Below are 14,376 nucleotides of genomic sequence, written 5' to 3'. Positions count from 1 at the left end.
AGTTAGGTCCAGAAATATTTGGACAGTGACACAATTTTCGCGAGTTGGGCTCTGCATGCCACCACATTGGATTTGAAATGAAATCTCTACAACAGAATTCAAGTGCAGATTGTAACGTTTAATTTGAAGGTTTGAACAAAAATATCTGATAGAAATTGTAGGAATTGTACACATTTCTTTACAAACACTCCACATTTTAGGAGGTCAAAAGTAATTGGACAAATAAACCAAACCCAAACAAAATATTTTTATTTTCAATATTTTGTTGCGAATCCTTTGGAGGCAATCACTGCCTTAAGTCTGGAACCCATGGACATCACCAAACGCTGGGTTTCCTGCTTCTTAATGTTTTGCCAGGCCTTTACAGCCGCAGCCTTCAGGTCTTGCTTGTTTGTGGGTCTTTCCGTCTTAAGTCTGGATTTGAGCAAGTGAAATGCATGCTCAATTGGGTTAAGATCTGGTGATTGACTTGGCCATTGCAGAATGTTCCACTTTTTTGCACTCATGAACTCCTGGGTAGCTTTGGCTGTATGCTTGGGGTCATTGTCCATCTGTACTATGAAGCGCCGTCCGATCAACTTAGCGGCATTTGGCTGAATCTGGGCTGAAACTATATCCCGGTACACTTCAGAATTCATCCGGCTACTCTTGTCTGCTGTTATGTCATCAATAAACACAAGTGACCCAGTGCCATTGAAAGCCATGCATGCCCATGCCATCACGTTGCCTCCACCATGTTTTACAGAGGATGTGGTGTGCCTTGGATCATGTGCCGTTCCCTTTCGTCTCCAAACTTTTTTCTTCCCATCATTCTGGTACAGGTTGATCTTTGTCTCATCTGTCCATAGAATAGTTTTCCAGATTGAGCTGGCTTCATGAGGTGTTTTTCAGCAAATTTAACTCTGGCCTGTCTATTTTTGGAATTGATGAATGGTTTGCATCTAGATGTGAACCCTTTGTATTTACTTTCATGGAGTCTTCTCTTTACTGTTGACTTAGAGACAGATACACCTACTTCACTGAGAGTGTTCTGGACTTCAGTTGATGTTGTGAACGGGTTCTTCTTCACCAAAGAAAGTATGCGGCGATCATCCACCACTGTTGTCATCCGTGGACGCCCAGGCCTTTTTGAGTTCCCAAGCTCACCAGTCAATTCCTTTTTTCTCAGAATGTACCCGACTGATGATTTTGCTACTCCAGGCATGTCTGCTATCTCTCTGATGGATTTTTTCTTTTTTTTCAGCCTCAGGATGTTCTGCTTCACCTCAATTGAGAGTTCCTTAGACCGCATGTTGTCTGGTCACAGCAACAGCTTTCAAATGCAAAACCACACAACTGTAATCAACCCCAGACCTTTTAACTACTTCATTGATTACAGGTTAACGAGGGAGACGCCTTCAGAGTTAATTGCAGCCCTTATAGTCCCTTGTCCAATTACTTTTGGTCTCTTGAAAAAGAGGTGGCTATGCATTACAGAGCTATGATTCCTAAACCCTTTCTCCGATTTGGATGTGAAAACTCTCATATTGCAGCTGGGAGTGTGCACTTTCAGCCCATATTATACATATAATTGTATTTCTGAACATGTTTTTGTAAACAGCTAAAATAACAAAACTTGTGTCACTGTCCAAATATTTCTGGACCTAACTGTAAAAGAACAATTTATTATATTCATGCTCATGGTTTCCTAGCGCGGCATAAAACCCGTTTTCTTTACTCTGATAATCTTGCTCTGTGACGGGGCCGCTGCTGAACCAACTAAGCGCTCATCCACGTCTGCAAAAGAGTTGTGACTGGCACAACCCCGTCAGGTGAGTGCATTGCTCTTTTACCTTTTGCCCTGTAAACCGGGTAAGACCCTATTGCGCCTTCTTCTCTCCCACTACAGCACTATATAATATATAGGAATAGATCACTCTCTGTTTGTAATGACTATATAATATATAGGAATAGATCACTCTCTGTGTAATGACTCTATATAGTATATAGGAATAGACCCCTCTGTGTATAATGACTCTATATAATACATAGGAATAGATCACTCTGTGTGTAATGACTCTATATAATATATAGGAATAGATCACTCTGTGTGTAATGACTCTATATAACATATAGGAATAGATCCCTCTGTGTGTAATGACTATATAATAAATAGGAATAGATCTCTCTGTGTGTAATGACTATATAATATATAGGAATAGATCACTCTCTGTGTAATGACTCTATATAATATATAGGAAGATATCCCTCTGTGTGTTATGACTCTATATAGTATATAGGAATAGATCCCTCTGTGTGTAATGACTATATAATATATAGGAATAGATCCCTCTGTGTGTAATGACTCTATATAATATATTAATGCTGAAGTGCACATTTAGTGCTGGCTTTTTGTTTTTCTTCATTGAATTGGTCGGTGGCTGACCCCCACCATGCTGTGCACCCCAATTTGGGATGTATTCCACCTGTCTAGATTTTGGCGGTTGGTGACTGTTCACATTCAGTCATCAGACCCTGTCCACAGGCTATTTACTTCATGCAGCATTTGCTTGGACCTGTCCCGCCCACAGCCATGACTCAGTCATGGGTACGGGATTGAAATAGACCAGGTGAGTGCTGCTAAGAGCAGTTCTACTATTCATATGTGAGGCCGTATGGCACATTTTATAAAAATATTTTAGTGTAGGACTGCCTCAAATGAGATTTGCCGTGACGTGGCGAGGCAGCTCAAGAAATTGCAATTTTTTGCCAAAAATCTCAACATTTTTATAATTAGTACAGTTTGGAATTTTTAGTGCTGAAGTGCACATTTAGTGCTGGCTTTTTGTTTTTCTTTATATAATATATAGGTATAGATCCCTCTGTGTGTAATGACTAAATAATATATAGGAATAGAGCCCTCTGTGTGTAATGACTCTATATAATATATAGGAATAGATCCCTCTGTGTGTAATGACTCTATATAATATATAGGAATAGATCCCTCTGTGTGTAATGACTCTATATAATATATAGGAATAGATCCCTCTGTGTGTAATGACTCTAAATAATATATAGAAATAGATCCCTCTGTGTGTAATGACTCTATATAATATATAGGAATAGAGCCCTCTGTGTGTAATGACTCTATATAATATATAGGAATAGATCCCTCTGTGTGTAATGACTCTATATAATATATAGGAATAGATCCCTCTGTGTGTAATGACTCTAAATAATATATAGAAATAGATCCCTCTGTGTGTAATGACTCTATATAATATATAGGAATAGATCCCTCTGTGTGTAATGACTCTATATAATATATAGGAATAGATCCCTCTGTGTGTAATGACTCTATATAATATATAGGAATAGATCCCTCTGTGTGTAATGACTCTATATAATATATAGGAATAGATTCCTCTGTGTCTAATGACTCTATATAATATATAGGAATAGATCCCTCTGTGTGTAATGACTCTATATAATATATAGGAATAGATCCCTCTGTGAGTAATGACTCTATATAATATATAGGAATAGATCCCTCTGTGTGTAATGACTCTATATAATATATAGGAATAGATTCCTCTGTGTCTAAAGACTCTATATAATATATAGGAATAATAATAATAATAATTTTATTCATTTATATAGCGCTATTAATTCCACAGCGCTTTACATACATTGGCAACACTGTCCCCATTGGGGCTCACAATCTCGAGTCCCTATCAGTATGTCTTTGGAGTGTGGGAGGAAACCGGAGTACCCGGAGGAAACCCACGCAAACACGGGGAGAACATACAAACTCCTTGCAGATAGTGTCCTTGGTGGGATTTGAACCCAGGACCCCAGCGCTGCAAGACTGCAGTGCTAACCACTGAGCCACCGTGCTGCCCAATAGATTCCTCTGTGTGTAATGACTCTATATAATATATAGAAGTAGATCACTCTCTGTGTAATGACTCTATATAATATATAGGAATAGATCCCTCTGTGTGTAATGACTCTATATAATATATAGGAATAGATTTCTCTGTGTGTAATGACTCTATATAATATATAGAAGTAGATCACTCTCTGTGTAATGACTCTATATAATATATAGGAATAGATCCCTCTGTGTGTAATGACTCTATATAATATATAGGAATAGATCCCTCTGTGTGTAATGACTCTATATAATATATAGGAATAGATTCATCTGTGTGTAATGACTCTATATAATATATAGGAATAGATCACTCTGTGTGTAATGACTCTATATAATACAGCCATATGAAAAGGTTTGGGCACCCCTATTAATGTTAACCTTTTTTCTTTATAACAATTTGGGGTTTTGCAACAGCTATTTCAGTTTCATATATCTAATAACTGATGGACTGAGTAATATTTCTGGATTGAAATGAGGTTTATTGTACTAACAGAAAATGTGCAATCCGCATTTAAACAAAATTTGACTGGTGCAAAAGTATGGGCACCTCAACATAAAAGTGACATTAATACAGTTAGGTCCAGAAATATTTGGACAGTGACACAATTTTCGCGAGTTGGGCTCTGCATGCCACCACATTGGATTTGAAATGAAACCTCTACAACAGAATTCAAGTGCAGATTGTAACGTTTAATTTGAAGGTTTGAACAAAAATATCTGATAGAAATTGTAGGAATTGTACACATTTCTTTACAAACACTCCACATTTTAGGAGGTCAAAAGTAATTGGACAAATAAACCAAACCCAAACAAAATATTTTTATTTTCAATATTTTGTTGCGAATCCTTTGGAGGCAATCACTGCCTTAAGTCTGGAACCCATGGACATCACCAAACGCTGGGTTTCCTCCTTCTTAATGCTTTGCCAGGCCTTTACAGCCGCAGCCTTCAGGTCTTGCTTGTTTGTGGGTCTTTCCGTCTTAAGTCTGGATTTGAGCAAGTGAAATGCATGCTCAATTGGGTTAAGATCTGGTGATTGACTTGGCCATTGCAGAAGGTTCCACTTTTTTGCACTCATGAACTCCTGGGTATCTTTGGCTGTATGCTTGGGGTCATTGTCCATCTGTACTATGAAGCGCCGTCCGATCAACTTTGCGGCATTTGGCTGAATCTGGGCTGAAAGTATATCCCGGTACACTTCAGAATTCATCCGGCTACTCTTGTCTGCTGTTATGTCATCAATAAACACAAGTGACCCAGTGCCATTGAAAGCCATGCATGCCCATGCCATCACGTTGCCTCCACCATGTTTTACAAAGGATGTGGTGTGCCTTGGATCATGTGCCGTTCCCTTTCTTCTCCAAACTTTTTTCTTCCCATCATTCTGGTACAGGTTGATCTTTGTCTCATCTGTCCATAGAATACTTTTCCAGAACTGAGCTGGCTTCATGAGGTGTTTTTCAGCAAATGTAACTCTGGCCTGTCTATTTTTGGAATTGATGAATGGTTTGCATCTAGATGTGAACCCTTTGTATTTACTTTCATGGAGTCTTCTCTTTACTGTTGACTTAGAGACAGATACACCTACTTCACTGAGAGTGTTCTGGACTTCAGTTGATGTTGTGAACGGGTTCTTCTTCACCAAAGAAAGTATGCGGCGATCATCCACCACTTGTCTTCCGTGGACGCCCAGGCCTTTTTGAGTTCCCAAGCTCACCAGTCAATTCCTTTTTTCTCAGAATGTACCCGACTGTTGATTTTGCTACTCCAAGCATGTCTGCTATCTCTCTGATGGATTTTTTCTTTTTGTTCAGCCTCAGGATGTTCTGCTTCACCTCAATTGAGAGTTCCTTAGACCGCATGTTGTCTGGTCACAGCAACAGCTTCCAAATGCAAAACCACACACCTGTAATCAACCCCAGACCTTTTAACTACTTCATTGATTACAAGTTAACGAGGGAGACGCCTTCAGAGTTAATTGCAGCCCTTAGAGTCCCTTGTCCAATTACTTTTGGTCCCTTGAAAAAGAGGAGGCTATGCATTACAGAGCTATGATTCCTAAACCCTTTCTCCGATTTGGATGTGAAAACTCTCATATTGCAGCTGGGAGTGTACACTTTCAGCCCATATTATATATATAATTGTATTTCTGAACATGTTTTTGTAAACAGCTAAAATAGAAAACTCGTGTCACTGTCCAAATATTTCTGGACCTAACTGTATTTTGTAGATTCTCCTTTTGTAAAAATCACAGCCTCTAGTCGCTTCCTGTAGCTTTTAATGAGTTCCTGGAACCTGGATGAAGGAATATTTGATCATTCCTGTTTACAAAACAATTCCAGTTCAGTTAAGTTTGATGGTCGCCGAGCATGGACAGCCGCTTCAAATCATCCCACAGATTTTCAATGATATTCAGGTCTGGGGACTGGGATGGCCATTCCAGAACATTGTAATTGTTCCTCTGCATGAATGCCTGAGTAGATTTGGAGCGGTGTTTTGGATCATTGTCTTGCTGAAATATCCATCCCCTGCGTAACTTCAACTTCGTCACTGATTCTTGCACATTATTGTCAAGAATCTGCTCATACTGAGTTGAATCCATGTGACCCTCAACTTTAACAAGATTCCCGGTGCCGGCATTGGCCACACAGCCCCAAAGCATGATGGAACCTCCACCAAATATAACTGTGGGTAGTAAGTGCTTTTCTTGGAATGCCTTGTTTTTTGCCTCCATGCATAACGCCTTTTTGTATGACCAAACAAATCAATCTTTGTTTCATCAGTTCACAGGACCTTCTTCTAAAATGTAACTGGCTTGTCCAAATGTGCTTTTGCATACCTCAGGCGACTCTGTTTGTGGCGTGCTTGCAGAAACGGCTCCTTTCACATCACTCTCCTATACAGCTTCTCCTTGTACAAAGTGTGCTGTATTGTTGACCGATGCACATTGACACCATCTGCAGCAAGATGAAGCTGCAGGTCTTTGGAGGTGGTCTGTGGATTGTCCTTGACTGTTCTCACCATTCTTCTTCTCTGCCTTTCTGATATTTTTCCTGGCCTGCCACTTCTGGGCTTAACAAGAACTGTACCTGTGTTCTTCCATTTCCTTACTATGTTCCTCACAGTGGAAACTGACAGTTTAAATCTCTGAGACAACTTTTTGTATCCTTCCCCTGAACAACTATGTTGAATAATCTTTGTTTTCAGATTATTTGAGAGTTGTTTTGTTTGTTGTTTTGAGGATCCCATGATGCCACTCTTCATAGGAGATTCAAATAGGAGAACAACTTGCAAGTGGCCACCTTAAATACCTTTTCTCATGATTGGATAAACCTGCCTATGAAGTTCAAAGCTCAATGAGGTTACAAAACCAATTTAGTGCTTTAGTAAGTCAGTAAAAAGTAGTTAGGAGTGTTCAAATCAAGACATTGATAAGGGTGCCCATACTTTTGCACCGGTCAAATTTTGTTTAAATGCGGATTGCACATTTTCTGTTAGTACAATAAACCTCATTTCAATCCAGAAATATTACTCAGTCCATCAGTTATTAGATATATGAAACTGAAATAGCTGCTGCAAAAACCCAAATTGTTATAAAGAAAAAAGGTTAACATTAATAGGGGTGCCCAAACTTTTTCATATGACTGTATATGTGTTTCCTTTTTTGTATAGAATTACTGAAATAAATTAACTTTTTGATGATATTTTATTTATTGAGATGTGTCGCGGGCGGAGGAGGGGACGCAGCGCTCTCCCACTGCTCGGGTCCGGCTGCCGCTGCTGCCGCGGCCGCTGCTGCTCGGTGGCTCGAGCGATGGGCCGGATCCCGGGGACTCGAGCGGCGCTCCTCGCCCGTGAGTGAAAAGGGGATTGGTTTTGGGGATTGATTGTCCGTGACGCCACCCACGGTTGTGGTGATTGTGTGGACACCACCGCTGCTCTGTATGGGGATCCCGGGAGTGGTGGTATGGAGCAGCTAGATGTTGGCCCTCCCCTCCGTGGGTAGGGGGGTTGGTGGTCCCGGGGCACGATGATGGGGAGTTAGGATGGTTGACAGGCGGGTTATGGGGCCTGTTGAGGTGCAGGGACGCAGGGGCAGCGCTGTGCCGCACGGCACGGAGGTACTCACTCAGCCCAAGGATGATGACACAGTTCAAGGTAAACAAGCGGCTGGTTGGACGGGTCCCTCGGACGGCTGCGGTGTTGATATTCCCTGCAAGTTAGCGATGACTGTATCTTCCCTGCACCTATATACGGTTGTTGGTAGCGATGGATTCCCACCGGTAACCTGCTCCCCAGCTTGGAGATGAGCCGGAGGAGCCCCTCTTTTGCCCGCAGGCGCTGACCCTGAGAAACTGGTGCCTTGGCGGTGGCGGTGTCTCTCCAATATGGTTGGACGGTTGCCTTCAATCGGGACTTTGGCTGTTGGGAGACCTGGAGGTCCCCTTCACTGACGGATTTGGCAAATTGTACGGCGACTCCAAGCCTTGCCGGGATCCGAAAGGCCCCTGCCAATGGTGCTGGCTTCTCTTTGTGTACCGGTCCGGTACCGCCGGGCCACCACCCGTCCACGGTCCTTACGGTAGACTCCAATAGGCCACTCCTGCAGACGGTCACCGCCGTCTGCCAACCTTGTTGTCTCAGTCCGGGGCACACACCCGGACCAACTTCAGGCTCTGTTACTCTACTTCACTTCAGCTCCTTTCACTTGCTCCTCTACCACTTCCCTCTCACTTCCTTCAACTCTCAAACTCAAACCTAAACTGCCTGGTTTTCCCGCCTCCAAAACTGTGAACTCCTCGGTGGGCGGAGCCAACCGCCTGGCCCATCCCCTGGTGTGGACATCAGCCCCTGGAGGAGGGCAACAGGGAATGTGGGGTGCCTGCAGGGAATGTGGGGTGTGTGGTGGTGTCATGACCTGTGACCCCTGGCTTGCCCAGGGCGTCACATTCCCCCTTAGCAAAACGCAGACCATCCTCGGGCTGCCCATCCAACATCGGTTTTATTTTCCTTTTTTTTTTTCTAAAAAGATAAGAAAACGGTAACACATACAATTATAGTAACATCATCCCACAACGGGAGGCACTTTTTCTTAAACGTTACGGTAACATTTCAAACGGTTGCTGCTGCCGCTCTCTCCCACCCAAGTAACCTGGCCCTGATGCTGCCCCTAAGAAACAGGCAGCACCCCTTGACCCCAGTCCTGAACCAAGTTACCCGAGCGGGATCTGTCCTTCCCCTCCAGAGGGTAGCCACCGGTTCCTGTGGTGGCTGGGCCCCAGCCTGCTCCACTGCGGGCCCTCCCTCCAATCTGCCTCTCCGGAGGCGGTACAGTGGCAGCGGTAACAAAACATTTTTACAAGCCACTAACGTTTGTGGTTGCCCTGCAAGTTCACGGGCTTGTCCGTAAGGAGTCCCTTACGCAACTTTAGACGGTCCCCTCGGGGACAACGGTGCCGGCAACGGCCGGTTCAATCACGGTTGCAGACAATCAGATGAGACTGCGGTAATCATTTTCATTTTCTCAAACTTTCAATTCAAACTTTTCAAAACAAACACAGTGCTGGTCCCAATGGGGACTGTGACAACGGTGCTCCGCTGCCTTACTCAGATTCCTCAGCTAAGGCGGATCCATCCCCCTCCACCAGCATATCAAACATGCACTGACATGCCTGCTGTGACAGGGGTACCCGGTACCCATTTCCACCGGTACGCGGGATATGGAAAACCACAGGGTCTCCTTCATAGCGGGAACGCTCACTTGCCCCCTCAAACTCAGCAGTGGGCCCGGGGCTGGGGCCGGAGTCATCATCAATTGTTCCTGCGTCAGGCGGGTTGCCGCCAGCTGCCGCAGCCTCCTGGCCTCCAGCATCCAGCACATCAGATCCTTCTGCAGTAGCACGGGGCAGCAGGTCAGGCGAGTTTACACTGAGGCGCCCCATAAGTAACGGCAAGGGTGATGCATAGGCCGAGACTAGGCCGGGCCCCTCAGCCGCAGCGGCCGGTCCTGGTAGGACATAGGGGCGTGGGTCTCCAGTCGACTCTGTTACATCTATTCCCCTCCCGCACATCGAGGCAGTTGTAATCAGCATCTCCACCTCGTTGGTCCACTGCTCCATCATCCGGAAGATCTGATCCTGCTGACGTTGGTGGAATTTAATCACCCGGGCCTTCATCCATGCCATGGTCCCGGGCTCGGGGTCGGGCGCAATCACTGCCGGGACTTCTGGCACAATTTTGTTAAGGGGCCGCGGTCCTAGCGGTTTCCCCGAGAGTACTTCAGGGACACCCTGGACGTCTGCAGCCGGTTGGTCCGCCGGAGCGGATTGGCAGGGTGTCGCTACCGGTTGGGCAGATAGCGGGCCTAGTGGCGGAGCGGCAGCAGCTAACACGGGTAGCGGGGAGAGAGGCAGGGTGAGCGGAGGCAGGCCGGGCTCCTCAGCTTCAATGGCCGATCCCTCGGGAATACAGGGGCGTAGGTCTCTTACCCGCTCCTCCGAATCCTCTTCCATCTCGCGCCTCCGCATAGCAGCCACCACGTCCGCCATGTCGGTCTCCCACTCCTCTAGGAGGAGCTGCATGTGGGCCTGCAGACGGTTACTCAGCGGGACGGTCCGGTCCCTCAGCCACATCGCCGTGCCGGGTGCAGGAGCGTCCTCGTTGGCGGTTGGACTGTGCATCTTGGCAGTCGAGCCTTCCAGGAACCCAGTATCGCTGCAGAGTCCTGGCGTCTCTGCTTTTATAGCCACGGCTACATGCGTCCAGTCGCCATTTTGTCCCCCTTAGCCTTTTTTCCGGCTCCTCCTCTATCGGGGCGGGGTTTTCGCCTTCGCGCCTCCACTACTCGAGAAGACGCTCGAGCGGGAACTTTTCGCGCCAAAGATGGCGGCTTCTGAGATTTTCTGCCCGGACACCTCCGGCGGTAACAAGGCGCACCTCTACCAGACGGCAGAGCGGTAAGATCCTGTTCGTGACGCCAAGTTGTCGCAGGCGGAGGAGGGGACGCCGCGCTCTCCCACTGCTCGGGTCCGGCTGCCGCTGCTGCCGCGGCCGCTGCTGCTCGGTGGCTCGAGCGATGGGCCGGATCCCGGGGATTCGAGCGGCGCTCCTCGCCCGTGAGTGAAAAGGGTATTGGTTTTGGGGATTGATTGTCCGTGACGCCACCCACGGTTGTGGTGATTGTGTGGACACCACCGCTGCTCTGTATGGGGATCCCGGGAGTGGTGGTATGGAGCAGCTAGATGTTGGCCCTCCCCTCCGTGGGTAGGGGGGTTGGTAGTCCCGGGGCCCGATGATGAGGTGTTAGGATGGTTGACAGGCGGGTTATGGGGCCTGTTGAGGTGCAGGGACGCAGGGGCAGCGCTGTGCCGCACGGCACGGAGGTACTCACTCAGCCCAAGGATGATGACACAGTTCACGGTAAACAAGCGGCTGGTTGGACGGGTCCCTCGGACGGCTGCGGTGTTGATGTTCCCTGCAAGTTAGCGATGACTGTCTCTTCCCTGCACCTAAATACGGTTGTTGGTAGCGATGGATTCCCACCGGTAACCCACTCCCCAGCTTGGAGATGAGCCGGAGGAGCCCCTCTTTTGCCCGCAGGCGCTGGCCCTGAGAAACTGGTGCCTTGGCGGTGGCGGTGTCTCTCTAATTTGGTTGGACGGTTGCCTTCAATCGGGACTTTGGCTGCTGGGAGACCCGGAGGTCCCCTTCACTGACGGATTTGGCAAATTGTACGGCGACTCCAAGCCTTGCCGGGATCCGAAAGGCCCCTGCCAATGGTGCTGGCTTCTCTTTGTGTACCGGTCCGGTGCCGCCGGGCCACCACCCGTCCACGGTCCTTACGGTAGACTCCAATAGGCCACTCCTGCAGACGGTCACCGCTGTCTGCCAACCTTGCTGTCTCAGTCCGGGGCACACACCCGGACCAACCTCAGGCTCTGTTACTCTACTTCACTTCAGCTCCTTTCACTTGCTCCTCTACCACTTCCCTCTCACTCCCTTCCACTCTCAAACTCAAACCTAAACTGCCTGGTTTTCCCGCCTCCAGGACTGTGAACTCCTCGGTGGGCGGAGCCAACCGCCTGGCCTACCCCCTGGTGTGGACATCAGCCTCTGGAGGAGGGCAACAAGGATTTGTGTTCTGACCTTGGTGTACCTATCCGGGGTGTAGGGTGTGGTGGTGTCATGACCTGTGACCCCTGGCTTGCCCAGGGCGTCACAGATGCACTTGTATGTACAGAATTGCCAAACCGGATATTGCATGGATGATCCGTATGGGATCTGATTATTTTGCGCACTCAAAGTCTTATCCAAAATATGGAAGAGAATAGTGCACGCTGCAATGTTTTTATGCAAATATTCGGCCCATGAGAAACTGTCATCTGAGCAGCCCTGCTGAATATTAATGGTTCCAGTACTGTCCGTGTGAGGTCCAAAAGTACATCTGTGTGACCCAACTCTTAGGGGTACTTTGCACGTTGCAACATCGCTAGCATCGGCTAGCGATGCCGAGCGTGATAGTATCCGCCCCCGTCACACATGGGATATCTTGTGATAGCTGCCGTCCCGAACATTATCGCTACGGCAGCTTCACACGCACTTACCTGCCCTGCGATGTCGCTCTGACCGGCGACCCGCCTCCTACCTAAGGGAGCGGGTCGTGCGGCGTCACAGCGACGTCACACGGCAGGCGGCCAATAGAAGCGGAGGGGCAGAGATAAGAGGAACGTAAATATCCCGCCCACCTCCTTCCTTCCGCATTGCCGTCGGGACACAGGTAAGGAGATGTTCCTTCCTTCCTTATGATCTCCTATTGGTGCGACATTATGAAAATGTCCGACGCTACACAGATCACCGATTTACGACGCTTCTGCGATTGTTTATCGGTGCATCTAGGCTTTACACATTGCGACATCGTTACCGGCGCCGGATGAGCGTTACTTTCGATTTGACCCCGACGATATCGCAGTAGCGATGTCGCAGCGTGCAAAGTACCCCTTAATGTCCTTGTTGATTTTTAAGAAGGGTGAAAACTAGTGAATGAGTGAATCAGCTAAAATTTGACTTTGGAAATTCACTAGAATTTGGCCAGGAAAGTCAATTGGCTTAGGAAGTAATTTCATGCAAATCGAGTGTTCCTTATTATAAACTGGAGTCTCTCCAGAGCCCGGAGAATAATAAACACAGGGAATAAAAAACAAAAAAGTGCTTCTCACTATCCGTTACCTTTCCTGCCTCCACCACCGCGGCCCAGTGTCCTCTCCTCCACACCAACTTTGTTCCTCCGGCGTAGATTCTGTTCTGGTGGTAAATAGCCAAGTACACCGCTAACATCAGTGTGCATGGCGATTTCTTGGCGCTTATGCATGGTGCTGACTACTCGGCCCCGAAAGCCCCAGCACAGAGTATAAAGGGCTGTAGCACACCAGCGCTGGAGGGAAGAAGATGGAGCAGAGGACCGGACGATGGACTCCGGCAACCGGCAGGTGAGTGAAACCTTTTGTGCCACCTCTTTCCTGTCCCTGTACAATTCAGCAAAACAGCGGTCATACGCCACATGGCAAAATGCAAAAAAAAATAAATTCTGAAGAAAATATATATTTTTTGTAAAATGTATTCATTTTCTGAGAAAACTTGAAACAAGGTTCCTGGGAAGAGACAACAGCCTCCAGCCTCACCGTGCCTCCTGCTCTGATACATCCATACAACTAAATATGCGCCAGAAAACAGCTTTGTGGTATTAAAAGTCACAAGTGGCCAATGGCTGCTCTTATCTCATTCCCACTTTTCCAATGACTATTCTTATTTTTTGTTTTTATTTTTTTCTTCTTTTTAAATCTACCATATGTTCCAGAGATATGGGCCTTTTTATTTTGTATGTTCTTGATAAACCACTTGATACCACTTTATCAAGTGAGCAGGGCTCAAAGGATTCTCTGAAACAAGTCTTTAAGCTGCTCTGCATCCTTTCCTTCTTTCTTTCTTTCTTTCCATTAAAAATATAAATTAAGACAATAGGCTACCACACAAGTTAAAACCAAAAAGCCCCCACCCTAGATGTGCCCCATCCATCCTTACTACAGTCCCCACTGATCATCCCCACAGTCCCAGTCCCTAGTGTACATTTTTTGTGGCAAAACTAATTTGTATCTGGTCCTGCCAATAAAGCTTATTTGATTTGGTTTGAGTAATAGGACATCCACAATCTATCTACCTATCTATCTACCTATCTATCTACCTATCTATCTATCTATCTATCTATCTATCATGTATCTATCTATCCCTCTATCTATCCCTCTATCTATCCCTCTATCTATCCCTCTATCTATCTATCTATCCATCCACCCATCTATCTATCTATCCCTCTATCCATCCATCCATCCATCCATCTATCTATCCCTCTATCTATCCATCTATTATCTATCTATCTATCTATCTATCTATCTATCATGTATCTATCA

This window comes from Anomaloglossus baeobatrachus, chromosome 6, assembly GCF_048569485.1.
Source record: "Anomaloglossus baeobatrachus isolate aAnoBae1 chromosome 6, aAnoBae1.hap1, whole genome shotgun sequence".
In the NCBI taxonomy this organism is placed as follows: domain Eukaryota; kingdom Metazoa; phylum Chordata; class Amphibia; order Anura; family Aromobatidae; genus Anomaloglossus; species Anomaloglossus baeobatrachus.
The sequence above is the reverse complement of the archived record's forward strand: the minus strand, read 5'-3'. Positions refer to the sequence as shown.